An 18,027-nucleotide genomic window follows, 5' to 3' on the forward strand; every position below is an offset into this window, starting at 1 on the left:
AATTCAGCTCTGATTTTAGTTATTTCTTGTCTTCTATAAGCTTCGTGGTTGAGTTCTTGCTTCTCTAATTCTTTCAGTTGTGATGTTAGGTGGTTAATTTGAGATATTTCTAATTTTTTGATATGGGCATTACTTCTTATGCCCTACTCTAACTTTTGTCCTTCTAGAAAACTCAGAACTATGCTTTCTAAACCAATTCAGACTTTCTCAGTGAATCAGCCTGGTCTCCCTGAGGCAAAGTTAGCAATTTTCCATTACTCATGGTTCTCTTTCTCTGTAAGAATATCTAATGCAACAATGCAAGTGTTTATTTCACTCCTGGTAATGTGGGGAACTCCTTTTGGCTGAGACCAAGACATGAAACCTTGTTCTTTCAACATTAATGAAGATCTATTTAGAAAGCCTCCATTTTTACAGAAAAGATATATAAACACCAATGAAAATAAATATGAAATTATATGACGTACAATTATATTGTGGAAAGACTGAATAAATAAATGAACTAAGCTCTAAGAAAAATGACGATGATATAAAATGATATAGAAATAAAAACCTGGGCTGGTATAGCATAATTAATGTATCAGTAAAGTATGTACATTGTAGAAGGGGCAGGAAGACAGCGTAGAGAGTGAGACCTGACCAAAAGCTTTAAGGAAAGTTCTATACCCTTAAACGAGATTAAAGTGGACTCAGGAAAACATGGGCCACATGAGGGGAAGGACACATGTTTCAGACGGGCCAAAGCTCAGAGCATCTCTACCTTCTCCAGGAGGAAAGGGGAGGCAAAGCAGCAGGCAGAAGACAGCACGGCCAGGTCAGCACAGGGCATCCAGGCCAAGCCAGGTGGGCTCCGTTGTACAGCCCACTGCCAGGTGGGCTTTATTCATTAGTTTGTTTTGTTTCCTTTAGTAATGAAGACACATGATCAAAGTTGACCTTTGTAAATGTTGCTGCAGCTGAACAAAAAGATGGATAAAACCAGTGTTTTAAAAATTATGTTGTGTACAGCACTAGCCTCAGTGAGACATTAGTAGAACACACAGGCATACACATGCACACACACTCACACTGAGCCCAGATTATTCTGGCAAATGTTGGGTTAAGCAAATTAAAAGAAACATCTTAGTTCTGGACTTCTCAGAACCTGGAATGTGGATATATGACTCATAAAACAGCAAGGTTAAGACAGAGCATGTCATTTTTTCCCAGAAATGTTGAAACACTTTCCTTCCCTTGGCTTCAGTGTCATCTTCTTTCTCCTGGTTCTCCATCAACCTCTTTGGCTGCTCCTTCTTGATTTCCTTTTTGACAATCTGCTGCTGCTCAGCCATTCTCTTTTCATTCCCCATGGATTTCTCAAGTGTGTTTCTATTCCGGCATTTTAAACTTTCCTTGTTTTTCCTGACACCTCTCCTTGTCTGACCCTGCCCTGTTCTAAGGCAGGTGTTCCATCCGTGTGCGCTTTTGGCATCCTGGGATGCTCCCAGAATGTTCCCTGCCACACTCCATCAGGTTTTCTCAGCAGACTCAGCGAGGGTAGCAGCCTTGTCTCCACCGTTCCTTCAATGCTCACCACATAACACAGAAGCTGACTCCATAACATTTAGTTGGCCAACTGAGACTAATTGTATGTTCCTCTAGATCTTAAAAAGTTACAGAAACATAGCACAATAGACAAAAAAATATCTTTAGTCAGGAGTTCTCTATACATGTACAAGAGTTTGAAGTCATTATTAAAGCAAAGAGAAAGAGAAACTGTCACAGAATTCCCTAAGATAAATTATTTTGCTTTAATCTTCAATTCATCATGTGAGATAATCAAGACCATGTGTTACTGTAAATATTTCTAGCTTAAAACACAATGACCTGATTTTTATTGTTTGAAATAACTGCAATATAAATCATTTAATCAGAAATTGCATAAATAATCCTTTCAAATAAAATTCTGCCTAAATTTTACATTACTCATATGTTCAAATGATAATGAACCCATAAGCTTTTCTAATACCTCAGTCAAAACATTGTACTGATTCCAGGTGTGGGAATCGTATCTGAAAGTTATTTTACAGATGGGGAAAAGGTACGTACGTGACATTGGCCTTTGCACTACTGTGCCCTTTTGGGTCAGGAAAAAGCTGTTCCCTTAAAATCCTAAAAACTCTTCTGTCAGGTCTGAAGGGTGGGTGGGAAACACAGTTTTACAAACTTTAGCAACAGATGTTTTATTCCTTGCTTAAAGCAGTGACTAGATAAAGGCCAGTAGAAGAGTCTCCAATGTTTCTTTAGAAGCGTGCACCTGAGAACATCTTCCTGAAACACTCCCTTGTCTCTGCCAAAAATCACCTTTGGTAGGAAAATCACAGCTCAGCAGGCTGAGGAGATCCAAGGGGATCATTGAGCTCTGAGGCTTATGAGAGAAGAGAGAGAGATCTAAGACTTTTTTTGTATAAATTTATGGGTTCCAAGTGCAATTTTGCTGTAAGCATGGATGGCATAGTGGTGAAGTCAGGGCTTTTAGGTATCCATCACCAGAATAATGCACATTGTACCCATTAAGTAATTTCTCACTATTCACCCCTTCCATCCCCTCACCCTGCAGAGTCTCCATTATCATTCCACTCTCTACATCAATACCCTCACATCTTTTAGCACCCGCTTATGAGTGATAAAATACGATGTTTACTCTGTGTCTGGCTTGCTTCACTTACAACAATGGCCTCCAGTTCCATCCATGTGTCTTCAAAAGTTATGATTCTACTGTTTTTTATGCCTGAATAGTATTTCATTGTGTATATTTTCTACATTTTCTTTCTCCAATCATTTGTTGATGGACATTCAGTTTGATTTTATGTCTGTGCTACTGGGAATAGTGTTGCAACAAATACACGAGTACAGTTATCTTTCTGATAAATTGATTTCTTTTCCTTTGCATAAATACTCAGTGGTGGGATTGCTGAATCAGACAGAGCCAATAGATGATCAGTAATGGTGGCCAATCGTCAGCTAGAAAAAAGTGCTTAGCAGGGCTTGAAAACACCGAAACTCTGAGACAACTGAGCTTCAAAAACTTCAACAGCCCTGAGTGAAAAGTCCAAACACGTTTATCTACCATTCAAGGACGCTTTATTGTCTGTCCTTTGTGTATCTCAGTAGTCTCTTTTTACCACACTGTCTATATACTGCATGAGCCATTTATATGAAACTATCTGACACTCCAAGGCATCTTATACTATATATTCAACCTAGTATATATACTATATACTAGGGATACACAGAGTATCCCTAGTACCTAGCACAGTCCTGGCATATAGTTTGCTACTAAACGTTTGCAGAATGAAGGAATTATCTTGTATCCAGGTTCCAAGTTTTAAGGTGATTCTTCACTAAAAAAAAAGTATTACAGTTCACAAATAATCTATTTCCCTTTTTACAAATGGGATCGATTTTAATCTTATCCCCTAATAACTTTACTTTCATTTACTCCGATCTAAATATACTGTCTTAAGAGAGCAATAAGAAAGAGAGTTGAAGCTGGAGTTTGAAGAATTGTACATGGTCCTGTGATACCCTACCTGTTTTAACCTGAGTGACTCTCTCCTAGCGGAGAGAGAGCCGGACAGACTCTATTTCAGTTTCTTCAAGTGCAGCCCCCTTTACCTCCCTCCCTTAAGGCCACAACTAGTGTAAATTGACTCAAAGCACGTCCAGGAATGCACTTACTGATAAGATATTTAGGCAAGCCACACAAGCAGCTCCTGGGGACACACTCAGTGAATATCACACAAAACCCCTGCATTTCTCTCTTTGTGATAGTTTAAGCCCTGCACCTGGAACTGTTTATTTGTTTTGTAACTGCTTTTGTAACCAATTAATTTTTTAACTATTTGCCAGCTCTGCCTCTGTAAAAATTGTTTCAATAAACTCCCCCCTCCCCTGTTTAGACCACGGAATAAAAAATAAAAAACAGCCCCTTCCTCGGGGCCAAGAGAATTTTGAGTGTTAGCTGCCTCACGGTCGCTGGCTAATAAAGGACTCCTTAATTTGTCTCAAAGGGTGGCGTTCCTCTATAACTCGCTTGGTTACAACAGTCCACACTGTGGCCTGAGGTGCATCGCGCACCTGAACTTCATCTGTTAGGTATGTCAGGGAAGATAAGCAGGGTGAGAGTGGCCTCATCAGAGGACCCCAGAACTCTGGCTTCCCCACCTGGCAAGTGCACCTCTGCGAACAAAGACTTCAGAGCCAGATGACAAGAACGGCCCAAGCAGTCCACCAGGGAAACCTGGGCCCAGTGTACATCAATGCAGAGCATCAAGCACGGTGTAACAGGTGCACAGTTGCCTATTCCTGTTCAGAGATGACTGCATCCCACACACTGTAAAATGAGGAAATGCAGAGAAGCAGATGTAACTGAAGAAGACAGCAGGAGCAACAAGGAGGGACAACCACGACCTAGGAAGGCACGATGCCAGAGACGCCTGGACCCCATGCTAGGCTCAGTGCCTGTTATACTCTTGGGACCCAGGACTTTCCCTCTCCATCACAATGCATACTTGATATTTTTTGTTGTTTAAAATATTGTCCTTAGTTTTCACCTTTCTTTGTGATTCGTTAGTTCATCTCACAGAGTTGAACATTTCTTTTTATTGAGCAGTTTGGAAATACTCTTATTGTAGAATCTGCAAGTAGAACACTGGAGGGCTGTGCGGCCTATGTTAGAAAAGGAAATATCTTCAAATAAAATTTAGACAGAAGCAATCTCAGAAACTACTTTGTGATGTGTGCATTCACCTCACAGAGTTAAACCATTCTTTTGATTACACAGTCTATGAAATCTCTTTTTGTAGAATCTGCAAGTGAACATTTGGAGTGCTTTGAGGCCTATGGTGGGAAAGGAAATATCTTCACATAAAAACTAGACAGAAGAATTATGAGAAACTTGTTTGTGATGGCTGAGTTCATCTCACCGCGTTGAAACTTTCTTTTGATTGAGCATTTTGGCAACAATCTTTTGCAGAATCTGCAAGTGGACATTTGGAGCGCTTTGTGGCCAAAGTTACAAAAGGAAATATCTTCAAATAAAATCTAGAGAGAAGCAATCTGAGGAACTTCTTTGTGACGTGTGCATTCATCCCACAGAGTTAAAACTTTCTTTTGATTGAGGAGTTTTGAAACTCTCTTTTTGTAGAATCTGCAAGTGGACATTTTGAGGGTTTTTAGGCCTATAGTGGGAAAGGAATTATCTTCACATTAAAATTAGACAGAAGAATTCTGAGAAACTGGTTTGTGATGTGTCCATTCATCTCACAGAGTTGAAAATTTCTTTTTATTGAGCAGTTTGTAAACACTCTTTTTGTAGAATCTGCAAGTGGACATTTGGAGTGCTTTGCGGCCTATAATAGAAAAAGAAATATCTTCAAATAAAATCAAGACAGAAGCAAACTGAGAAACTTCTTTGTGATGTGTGCATTCATCTCACAGAGTTAAAACTTTCTTTTGATTGAGCAGTTTTGAAACTCTCTTTTTGTAGAATCTGCAAGTTGACATTTGGAGTGCTCTGAGGCCTATGGTGGAAAAGGAAATATATTCACATAAAAACTAGAAAGAATAATTCTGAGAAACTTCTTTGTGATGTGTGCGTTCATCTCACAGAGTTGAACCTTTCTTTCTATTGAGCAGTGTGGAAACACTCTTTTTGCAGAATCTGCAAGTGGACATTTGGAGGGCTTTTTTTCCTATGGCAGAAAAGGAAATATCTTCACATAAAATCAAGACAGAAATAATCTGAGAAACTTTTTTGTGATGTGCACATTCATCTCAAAGAGTTAAAACTTTTGATTGAGGAGTTTCAAAAGTCTCCTTTTGTAGAATCTGCTAGTGGACATTTGGAGCACTTTGATGCCTATGGTGGAAAGGGAAATATCTTCACATAAAAACTAGGTAGAAGTATTCTGAGAAACTTCTTTGTGATGTGTGCATTCATCTCACAGAGTTGAACATTTCTTTTTATTGAGCAGTTTGGAAACACTCTTTTTGTCATATCTGCAAATGGACATTTGGAGCGCTTTGCGGCCTATTGTTGAAAAGGAAATATCTTCACATAAAATCTAGACAGAAGCAATCTGGGAAACTTCTTTGTGATGTGTGCATTCACCTCACAGAGTTAAACGTTTCTTTTGATAGAGCAGTTTCGAAACTCTGTTTTTGTAGAATCTGCAAGTGGACATTTGCAACTCCTTGAGGCGTGTAGTGGAAAAGGAAATATCTTCACATAAAAACTAGACAGAAGAATTCTGGGAAACTTCTCTGTGATGTGTGCATTCATCTCACAAAGTTGAAACTTTCTTTTGATTTAGCAGTTTGAAAGCACTATTTTTTCAGTGTCTACAAGTGGACATTTGCAGCGATTTGCTGCCGATGGTACAAAAAGAAATAACTTCACTTAAAATCTAGAAAGAAGCAATCTGAGGAACTTCTTTGTGATGTGTGCATTCATCTCACAGAATTAAACATTTCTTTGAGCACTTTTGAAACTCTCTTTTTGTAGAGTCTGCAAATTGACATTTTGAACGCTTTGTGTCTTATGGTGGAAAAGGAAATAGCTTCCAAGAAAACTACACGGAAGAATTCTGAGGAACCTCTTTGTGACGTGTCCATTCTTCTCACAAAGTTGAAAATTTCTTTTGATTGAGTAGTTTGGAAATACTCTTTTTGTAGCATCTGCAAGTGAACATTTGGAGCACTTTGTGGCCTATGGTATAAAAGGAAATATCTTCACATAAAATCTAGACAGAAGCAATCTGAGAAACTTCTTTGTGATGTGTCCATTCATCTCACAGTGATAAACCTTTCCTTTGATTGAAGAGTTTTGAAACCCTCTTTTTGTAGCATTATCTTCAAGTGGACATTTGGAGCGCTTTGCGGCCTATGTTAGGAAAGGAAATAACTTCACATAAAATCTAGACAGAAGCAATCTGAGAAACTTCTTTGTGAGGTCTGAATTCATCTCACAGAGTTAAACCTTTCTTTTGATTGAGGTGTTTTGAAACTCTCTTTTTGTAGTATCTTCACGTGGACATTTGGAGTGCTTAAATGCCTGTGGTGGAAAAGGAAATATCTTCATGTAAAAACTAGACAGAAGAATTCTGAGAAACTTCTTTGTGATAGGTGTGTTCATCTCACAGAGTTGAATCTTTCTTTTCATTGAGCAGTTTGGAAACACTCTTTTTGTAGAACCTGCAAGTGGATATTCAGAGCGCTTTGGGGCCTATAGTAGAAAAGGAAATATCTTCACATAAAATCTAGACGGAAGTAATCTGAGAAACTTGTTTGTGAAATGTGCATTCACCTCACAGAGTTAAATCTTTCTTTTGATTGAGGAGTTTGGAAACTCTCTTTTTGTAGAATCTGCAAGTGTATATTTTGAGCGTTTTGAGGCCTATAGTGGGAAAGTAAATATCTTCACATAAAAACTAGAGAGAAGAATTCTGAGAAATTTCTTTGTGATGTGTGCGTTCATCACACAGAGCTGAATCTTTCTTTTTATTGAGCAGTTTGGAAACCCTCTTTTTGTAGAATCTGCAAGTGGACATTTGGAGTACTTTGTGGCCTAAGGTAGAAAAGGAAATATCTTCACAGAAAATCTAGACAGAAGCAATCGTAGAAACAGCTTTGTGATGTGTGCATTCATCTCACAGAGTTAAACCTTAATTTTGATTGAGCAGTTTTGAAACTCTCTTTTTGTAGAATCTGCAAGTGGACATTTGGAGCGCTTTGTGGTTTATGGTAGAAAAGGAGATATCTTCAGATAAAATCTAGATAGAAGCAAACTGAGAAACTTCTTTGTTATGTGTGCATTCACCTCACGCAGTTAAAACTTTCTTTTGATTGAGCAGTTCTGAAACTCTCTTTTTGTAGTATCTGCAACTGGCCATCTGGAACACTTTGAGGCCTACGGTGGAAATGGAAATATCTTCACATAAAAACTTGACAGAAGAATTCTAAGAAACTTCTTTGTTATGAATGCATTCATCTCTCAGAGTTGAAACTTTCTTTTGATTAACCAGTTTGGAAAGATTCTTTTTGTAGATTCTGCAAGTGGCATTTGGATTTCTTTGCCCCCTAATGTAGAAAAGGAAATATCTTCACATAAAATCTAGACATAAGTAATCTGAGAAATTTCTTTGTGATATGTGCATTCATCTCACAGAGTTAAACCTTTCTTTTGAGGGAACAGTTTTGAAACTCTGTTTTTATAGAATCTGCAATTGGACATTTGGAGCACTTTCAGGCCAATGGTGGAAAAAGAAATATCTTCTCATAAAAACTAGACAGAAGAATTCTTAGAAACTTCTCTGTGATGTGTGCATTCATCCCACAGAGTTCAACGTTTCTTTTGATTGAACAGTTTGGAAACACTCTTTTTGTAAAATCTGCAACTGGACATTTGGAATGCTTCGCGGTTTATGGTAGAAAAGGAAATATCTTCATATAAAATCTAGACAGAAGAAATCTGGGAAACTTCTTTGTGATGTGTGCATTCATCTCACAGAGTTAAACGTTTCTTTTGATAGAGCAGTTTCAAAACTCTGTTTTTGTAGAATCTGCAAGTGGACATTTGCAACTCCTTGAGACGTATAGTGGAAAAGGAAATATCTTCACATAAAAACTAGACAGAAGAATTCTGGGAAACTTCTTTGTGATGTTTGCATGCATCTCACAAAGTTGAAACTTTCTTTTGATTTAGCAGTTTGGAAGCACTATTTTTTCAGTGTCTACAAGTGGACATTTGCAGCGTTTTGCTGCCTAAGGTAGAAAAGGAAATATCGTCACTTAAAATCTAGAAAGAAGCAATCTGAGAAACTTCTTTGTGATGTGTCCACTCATCTCACAGAGTTGAACATTTCTTTTGATTGAGCAGTTAGGAAACACTCTTTTTGTAGAATCTGCAAGTGGAGATTTGGAGCACTTAGCAGCCTATGGTAGGAAAGGAAATATCTTCACATAAAATCTAGACAGAAGCAATCTGAGAAACTTCTTTGTGACGTGTGCATTCATCTCACAGTGTTAAACCTTTGTTGTCATTGAGTAGTTTCGAAACTCTCTTTTTGTAGAATCTGCAAATGGACATTTGGAGGGCTTTGAGGGCTATGTTGGAAAAGGAAATATCTTCACATAAAAACTAGACAGAAGAATTCTGACAAACTTTTTTGTGATGTGTACATTCATCTCCCAGAGTTGAACCTTTATATTGATTGAGCAGTTTGGAAAAACTCTTTTTGTAGAATCTGCAAGTGGATATTTGGAGCGCTTTGTGGCCTATGGTAGAAAAGGAAATATCTTCACATAAAATCGAGAAAGAAACAATCTGAGAAACTTATTTGCGATGTGTACATTCATCTCACAGAGTTGAAGCTTTCTTTTGATTGAGCAGTTTGGAAACACTCTTTTTGTAAAATCTGCAGGTGGACATTTGGAATGCTTTGCGGCCTATGATAGAAAAGGAAATATCTTCATATCACAAAGAGAGAGTTTTAAAACTGCTCAAATTAAAGAAAGGATCAACTCTCTGTGATGAACGCACACATCACAAAGAAGTTTCTCAGAATTCTTCTGTCTAGTTTTTATGTGAAGATATTTCCTTTTCCACTGCAGGCCTCAAACCACTCCAAATATCCTCTTGCAGATTCTACAAAAAGACAGTTTCAAAACTGCTCACTCAAAAGAAAATTTTAACTCTGTAAGATGAATGCACACATCACAAAGTAGTTTCTCAGATTGCTTCTGTCTATAATTTATGTGAAGATGTTTCCTTTTCTACCATAGGCCCCAAAGCGCTCCAAATGTCCATTTGCAGATTCTACAAAAAGAGTGTCTCCAAATTGCTCAATCAAAAGTAATGTTCAACTCTGTGAGAAGGTCCGCATCACAAAGAAGTTTCTCAGAATTCTTCTGTCTACATTTTATGTGAGGATATTTCCTTTTCCACAGCAAGCCTCAAAGTGCTCCAAATGTCCACTTGCAAATTCTACAAAAAGAGAGATTCCAATCTGCTCCATCAAAAGAAAACTTCAGCTCTGTGAGATGAATGCACACATCACAAAGGAGTTTCTCAGATTGCTTCTGTCTAGACATTATGTGAAGATATTTCCTTTTCCAACATAGGACTCAAAGTGGTCCAAATGTCCACTTGTAGATGCTACAAAAGAGAGTTTCAAAACTGCTATATCAAAAGAAAAGTTTAACTCCATGAGATGAATACACATATCTCAAAGAAGTTTCTCAGATTGCTTCTGTCTAGATTTTATGTGAAGATATTTCCTTTTCTACCATAGTCCGCAAAACTCTCCAAATGTCCACCGGCAGATTCTACAAAAAGAGTGTTTCCAAACTGCTCAATTGAAAGAAAGGTTCAACTATGTGAAATGAATGCACACATCACAAAGTTGTTTCTCAGAATTCTTCTGTCTAGTTTTTATGTTAAGATATTTCCTTTTCCACCATACGCCTCAAAGCGCTCCAAATATCCACTTGCGGATTCTACAAAAACAGAGTTTCAAAACTCCTCAATCAAAAGAAAAGTTTATTTCTGTGAGACGAATGCACACATCACAAAGAAGTTTCTCAGATTGCTTCTGTCTTCTTTTTATGTGAAGATATTTCCTTTTCCACCATAGGCCTTAAAACGTTCCAAATATCCACTTGCAGATTCTACAAAAAGACAGTTTCAAAACGGCTCACTCAAAAGAAAGTTTTAACTCTGTGAGAGGAATGCACACTTCACAAACTAGTTTCTCAGATTGCTTCTGTCTACAATTTATGTGAAGATGTTTCCTTTTCTACCATAGGCCCCAAAGCACTCTAAATGTCCACTTGCAGATTCTACAAAAAGAGAGTTTCAAAACTGCTGAATCAAAAGAAAGGTTAACTCTGTGAGATGAATGCACACATCACTCAGAGGTTTCTCAGATTGCATCTTTCTAGATTTTATGTGAGCATATTTCATTTTCTACCACAGGCCACAAAGCTCTCCAATGCTACAAAAAGAGAGTTTCAAAACCGCTCTATCAAAAGATAGGTTCAAATCTGTGAGTTGAATGCACGTATAACAACGAAGTTTACCGGAATACTTCTGTGTAGTTTTATCTGAAGATATTTCCTTTTCCAAAATTGACCGCAAAGCCCTTGAAATATACACTTCCAGATTCTACACAGTAGTGTTTCAAAACTACTCAGTCAATAGAAAGTTTCAACTCTTTGTGATGAATGCACTCATCACAAAGAATTTCCCCAGAATGGTTCTGTGTAGTTTTTTTTTTTTTTTTTTTGAAGATATTTCCTTTTCCACCATAGGGTGCAAAAGGATCCAAATATCCACTTGCAGATTCTACAGAAAGAGAGAGTCAAAACTGCTGAATCAAAAGACAGGTTCAACTCTGTGAGTTGAATGCACACATAACAAGAAATTTCACAGAATGCTTCTGTGTAATACTTATGTGAAGATATTCCCTTTTCCACAACAGGCCTCAAAGCTCTCCAAATATCCACTTGCAGATTCTACAAAAAGAGTGTTTCAAAACTGCTCAATCATAATATAGGTTCAACCCTGTGAGATGAATGCACACATCACAAAGAAGTTTCTCAGAATGCTTCTGTGTACTTTTTATTTGAAGATATTTCCTTTTCCACCATAGGCGACAAAGGGCTCCATATATCCACTTGCAGATTCTACAAAAAGAGAGATTCAATACTGCTCAATGAAAAGATAGGTTCAACACTATGAGTTTAAAGCACACATCACAAATAAGTCTCTCAGAATGCTTCTGTGTAGTTTTTATGTGAAGATATTTCCTTTTCCTCAATTGGCCACAAAGCTCTCAAAATATCCAGTTACATATTCTGCAAAAAGAGAGATTCAAAACTGCTCAATCATTAGATAGGTTACATTCTGTGATTTGAATGCACAAATCATGAAGGAGTTTCTCAGAATGCTTCTGTGTAGTTTTTAAGTGAAGATACTTCCTTTTCCACAGTAGGCCTCAAATCGCTCCAAATATCCACATGAAGATTCTACCAACAGAGTGTTTCAAAACTGCTCAATCAAAAGAAAGTTTCAACTCTGTGAGATGAATGCACACATCACAAAGAAGTTTCTCAGAATGCTTCTGTCTAGTTTTTATGTGAAGATATTTCCTTTTCCACAATAGGCCTCAAGGCGCTCCAAATATCGACTTGCAGATTCTACAAAAAGAGTGTTTCAAAACTGCTCAATCATAAGATAGGTATAACCCAGCAAGATGAATGCACACATCACAAAGAAGTTTCTCAGAATGCTTCACTGTAGTTTTTATTTGAAGATATTTCCTTTTCCACCATAGACTGCAAAGGGCTCCAAATATTCACTTGCAGATTATACAAAAAGAGAGATTCAAAACTGCTCAATCAGAATATCGGTTCAACTCTGTGAGTTGAATGCACACATCACAAAGAAGTCTCCCAGAACGCTTTTGTATAGTTTTTATGTGAAGATATTTCCTTTTCCACAATTTGTCTCAAAGCTCTATGAATATCCACTTGTAGAGTCTGCCAAAAGAGAGATTCAAAACTGCTCAATCAAAAAATAGCTTCTACTCTGCGATTTGAATGCATACCTCACAAAGAAGTTTCTCAGAATGCTTCTCTGTAGTTTTTATTTGAAGATATTTGCTTTTCCACAGTAGGCTTCAAAGCACTCCAAATATCCACTTGCAGATTCTCCAAAAGAGAGATACGTAACTGCTCAATCAAAAGATAAGTTTAAATTTGTGAGTTGAATGCACACATAACAAAGAAGTTTCCCAGAATGCTTTTGTGTAGTTTTCATGTGAAGATATTTCCTTTTCCACAATGGGCCCCAAAACTCTCCCAATATCAAATTGCAGATTCTGCATAAAGGGTGTTTCAAAACTGCTCAATCAAAGGAAGTTTTCAACTCTCTCTGATAAATGCACTCATCACAAAGAAGTTTCTCTGAATGCTTCTGTGTAGTTTTTATTTGAAGATATTTCCTTTTACACCATAGAGCACAAAGGGCTCCAAATATCCACTTGCAGATTCTACAAAAAGAGAGTTTAAAAACTGCTCAATCAAAAGATAGGTTCGACTCAGTGAGTTGACGGCACACATCATAAAGTAGTTTCTCAGAATGGTTCTATGTAGTTTTTTTCTGTAAAGATATTTCCTTTTCCACAATAGGCCTAAAAGTGCTCCAAATATCCACTTGCAGATTCTAAAAAAGAGTGTTTCAAAACTGCTCAATTGTAAGATGGGTTCAACCCTGTGAGATGAATGCACACATCAGAAAGAAGTTTCTCAGAATGTTCTGTGTAGTTTTTATTTGAAGATATGTCCTTTTCCACCCTTCGCTGCTAAGGGTTCCATATATCCATTTGCAGATTCTACGAAAAGAGAGATTCAAAACTGCTCAATGAAAAGATAGGTTCAACACTCTGAGTTGAATGCACACATCACAAATAAGTCTCTCAGAATGCTTCTGTGTAGATTATATGTGAAGATATTTTCTTTTCCACAATAGGCCTCAAAAGTACCCAAATATCCAGTTGCAGATTCTGCAAAAAGAGAGATTGAAAATGCTCAATCAAAACATAGGTTCGACTCTGTGAGTTGAATGCATACCTCACAAAGAAGTTTCTAAGAATGCTTCTGTGTTGTTTTTATGTGAAGATATTTGCTTTTCCACAGTAGCCCTCAAAGCGCTCCAAATATACAGCTGCAGATTTTGCAAAAAGAGATATTCAAAACTGCTCAATCAAAAGACAGATTCAACTCTGTGAGTTGAATGCACACATAACAAAGAAGTTTCTCAGATGCTTCTGTGTGGGTTTTATATGAAGATATTTCCTTTTCAACCATAGGCCCCAAAGCACTCCAAATATCCACTTGCAGATTCTACAAAAAGAGTGTTTCAAAACTTCTCAATCATAAGATAGTTTCAACCCTGTGAGATGAATGCACACATCACATAGAAGTTTCTCAGAATGCTTCTGTGTAGTTTTTATTAGAAGATATTTCCTTTTCGACCATAGGCCGCAAAGGGCTCCAAACATCCACTTGCAGATTCTACAAAAAGAGACATTCAAAAACAGCTCAATCAAAAGATAGGTTCAACTATCTGAGTGGAATGCACACATCACAAAGAAGTTTCTCAGAATGCTTCTGTGCCGTTTTTATGTGCATTTATTTCCTTTTCAACAATAGGCCTAAAATCACTCCAAATATCCACTTGCAGATTCTATAAAAAGAGTGTTTCAAAACTGCACAATCAGAAGAAAGGTTCAAGTTCGTGAGGTGAACGCACACATCACAAAGTAGTTTCTCAGAATGCTTTTGTGTAGTTTTTATGTGCAGATATTTGCTTTTCCACACTTGGCCTCAAAGCACTCCAAATATCCACTTGCAGATTCTACAAAAAGAGTGTTTCAAAACTGCTCAATGGAAAGATATTTTCAACTCTGTGAGATGAATGCACGCATCACAAAAAAGTTTCTGAGAATTCTTATGTGTAGTTTTAATGTGAAGATACCTCCTTTTCCACAATAAGCCTCAGAAGCTCCAAATATCCACTTGCAGAAATTACAGAAAGAGTGTTTCAAAACTGCTCAATCAAACGAAAGGTTCAACCTTGTGAGATGAATGCCTACATCGCAAAGAAGTTTCTTAAAATGCTTCTGTGTAGTTTTTATATTAAGATATATGCTTTTCCACAGTAGGCCTCAAAGCACTCCAAATATTCACATGCACATTCTACAAAAAGAGTTTCAAAACTGCTCAATCATAAGATATGTTCAACCCTGTGAGATGAATGCACACATCACAAAGCAGTTTCTCAGAATGCTTCTGTCTAGTTTTTATTTGAAGAAATTTCGTTTTCCACAATAGGCCTCAAAGCCCTCCAAGTTTCCACTTCCAGTTTCTACAAAAAGAGTTTTTCAAAACTGCTCAATCAAAAGAAAGTTTCAACTCTGTGTGATGAATGGACTCATCGCAAAGAAGTTTCTCTGAATGCTTCTCTGTAGTTTTTATTTGAAGATATTTCCTTTTCCACCACAGGGTGCAAAGGGCTCCAAATATACACATACAGATACTACAAAAGGAGATATGGAAAACTGCTCAATCAAAAGATAGGTTCAATTCTGTGATTTGAATGCACGCATCACAAAGATGTTTCTCAGAATGCTTTTGTGTAATTTTTATGTGAAGATATACCCTTTTCCACAACAGGCGTCCAAGCTCTCCAAATACCCAACTGTAGATTTTGCAAAAACAGAGATTCAAAACTGCTCAATCAAAATATAGGTTGGACTCTGTGAGTTGAATGCACACCTCACAAAGAAGTTTCTCAGAATGTTTCTGTGTATTTTTTATGTGAAGAGATTTGATTTTCCACAGTAGGCCCAAAGCGCTCCAAATATCCACTTGCAGATTCTGAAAAAAGAGAGATTCAAAACTGCTCAATCAAAACATAGGTTCGACTCCATGAGTTGAATGCACACCTCACAGAGAAGTTTCTTAGACTGCTTCTGTGTAGTTTTTATGTGAAGATATACTCTTTTCCACAGAGGGCTTCAAATCCCTCCAAATATCCTCATGCAGATTCTGCAAAAACAGATTCAAATCTGCTTAATCAAAAGATAGGTTAGACTCTGTAAAATGAATGCACACCTCACAGAGTAGTTTCTCAGAATGGTTCTGTGTAGTTTTAATGTGAAGATATTTGGTTTTCCACAGTAGGCCTCAAAGCGCTCCAAATATCCACTTGCAGATTCTACAAAAAGAGCATTTCAAAACTGCTCAATCAAAAGAAAGATTCAACTCTGTGAGATGAATGCACGCATGACAAAGAAGTTTCTGAGAATGCTTCTGTGTAGTTTTTATGTGAAGATATTTCCTTTTCAATATTTGGCCTCAAAAGCTCCAAATATCCACTTGCAGATCCTACAGAAAGAGTGTTTCAAAACTGCTCAATCAAAAGAAAGGTTCAACTCTGTGATGTGAATGCACACATCACAAAGAAGTTTCTCAAAATGCTTCTGTGTAGTTTTTATGTGAAGATATTTGCTTTTCCATGGTAGGCCTCAAAGCACTCCAAATATGCACCTGCAGATTCTACAAAAAGATTGTTTCAAAACTGTTCAATCATAAGATTGGTTCAACCCTGTGAGATGAATACACACATCACAAAGAAGTTTCCCAGAATGCTTCTGTGTAGTTTTTATTTGGAGATATTTTCTTTTCCACCATAGGTCACAAAGGCCTCCAAACATCCACTTGCAGATTCTACAAAAAGAGACATTCAGAAACAGCTCAATCAAAAGATAGGTTCAACTATCTGAGTGGAATGCACACATCACAAAGAAGTTTCTCAGAATGCTTCTGTGTAGTTTTTAGGTGCATTTATTTCCTTTTCCACAATAGGCCTCAAAACTCTCCAAATATCCACTTGCAGATTCTGAAAAAAGTGAGTTTCTAAACTGCTCAATCAAAAGATGGTTTCAATCCTATGAGATGAATGTACACATCACAGAGAAGTTTCACAAAATGATTCTGTGTAGTTTTTATGTGAAGATATTTCCTTTTCCACAATAGGCCTCAAGTCGCTCCAAATATCCACTTGCAGATTCTACAAAAAGAGTGTTTCAAAACTGCTCAATCATAAGATAGGCTTAACTCTGTGAGATGAATGAACACATCACAAAGAAGTTTCTCAGAATGCTTCTGTGTAGTTTTTACTTCAAGATATCTCCTTTTCCACCAAAGGCTGCAAAGGGTTCCAAATATCCACGTGCAGATTCTACAAAAAGAGAGATTCAAATCTGTCCAATCAAAAGATAGATTCAACTCTGTGAGTTGAATGCCCACATCACAAAGAAGTTTCCCAGAATGTTTCTGTGCCATTTTTATGTGAAGATATTTTCTTTTCCACAATTGGCCTCAAAGCTCTCCAAATATCCACTTGCAGATCCTACAAAAAGAGAGTTTAAAAACTGCTCAATCAAAAGATAGGTTCATCTCTGTGAGTTGAAGGCACACATCACAAAGAAATTTCTAGGAATTCTTCTGTGTATTTTTTATGTGCATTTATTTCCTTTTCCACAATCGCTCCAAATATCCACTTGCAGATTCTATAAAAAGAGTGTTTCAAAACTGCACAATCAGAAGAAAGTTTCAAGTCTGTGAGGTGAACGCACACATTACAAAGTAGTTTCTCAGAATGCTTTTGTGTAGTTTTTATGTGCAGATATTTGCTTTTCCACACTTGGCCTCAAAGCACTCCAAATATCCACTTGCAGACTCTACAAAAAGAGTGTTTCAAAACTGCTCAATGGAAAGAAATTTTCAACTCTGTGAGATGAGCGCACGCATCACAAAAAAAGTTTCTGAGAATTCTTATGTGTATTTTTTATGTGAAGATACCTCCTTTTCCACAATAAGCCTCAGAAGCTCCAAATATCCACTTGCAGAATTTACAGAAAGAGTGTTTCAAAACTGCACAATCAAATGAAAGGTTCAACCCTGTGAGATGAATGCCCACATCACAAAGAAGTTTCTCAAAATGCTTCTGTGTAGTTTTTATATTAAGATATATGCTTTTCCACAGTAGGCCTCAAAGCACTCCAAATATCCACATGCACATTCTACAAAAAGAGAGTTTCAAAACTGCTCAATCATAAGATATGTTCAACCCTGTGGGATGAATGCACACATCACAAAGCAGTTTCTCAGAATGCTTCTGTGTAGTTTTTATTTGAAGATATTTCCTTTTCCACCATAGGCCACATAGGGCTCCAAATATCCACATGCAGATTCTACAAAAATAGAGATTCAAAACTGCTCAATCAAAAGATAGGTTCACCTCTGTGAGTTGAATGCACACATCACAAAGAAGTTTCTCAGAATGCTTCTGTGTAGTTTTTACGAGAAGATATTTCCTTTTCCACCATCGGCAACAAAGAGTTCCAAAAAACACAT

At 37.3% G+C, this 18,027-nt stretch overlaps 1 long non-coding RNA gene across 1 annotated transcript in view; it reads right to left on the reverse strand.

Moving 5' to 3' along the window:
* LOC134808261 (uncharacterized) overlaps positions 1-18,027 on the reverse strand; it is a 70,743-nt gene that overhangs the window by 10,475 nt on the left and 42,241 nt on the right. Inside the window, exon 3 of the long non-coding RNA XR_010150849.1 lies at positions 761-5,393. This is a non-coding gene — a long non-coding RNA (uncharacterized LOC134808261). The remainder of the gene's footprint in view (positions 1-760; positions 5,394-18,027) is intronic.

Source organism: Pan troglodytes, chromosome 15 (assembly GCF_028858775.2).
Source record: "Pan troglodytes isolate AG18354 chromosome 15, NHGRI_mPanTro3-v2.0_pri, whole genome shotgun sequence".
Classification (NCBI taxonomy): domain Eukaryota; kingdom Metazoa; phylum Chordata; class Mammalia; order Primates; family Hominidae; genus Pan; species Pan troglodytes.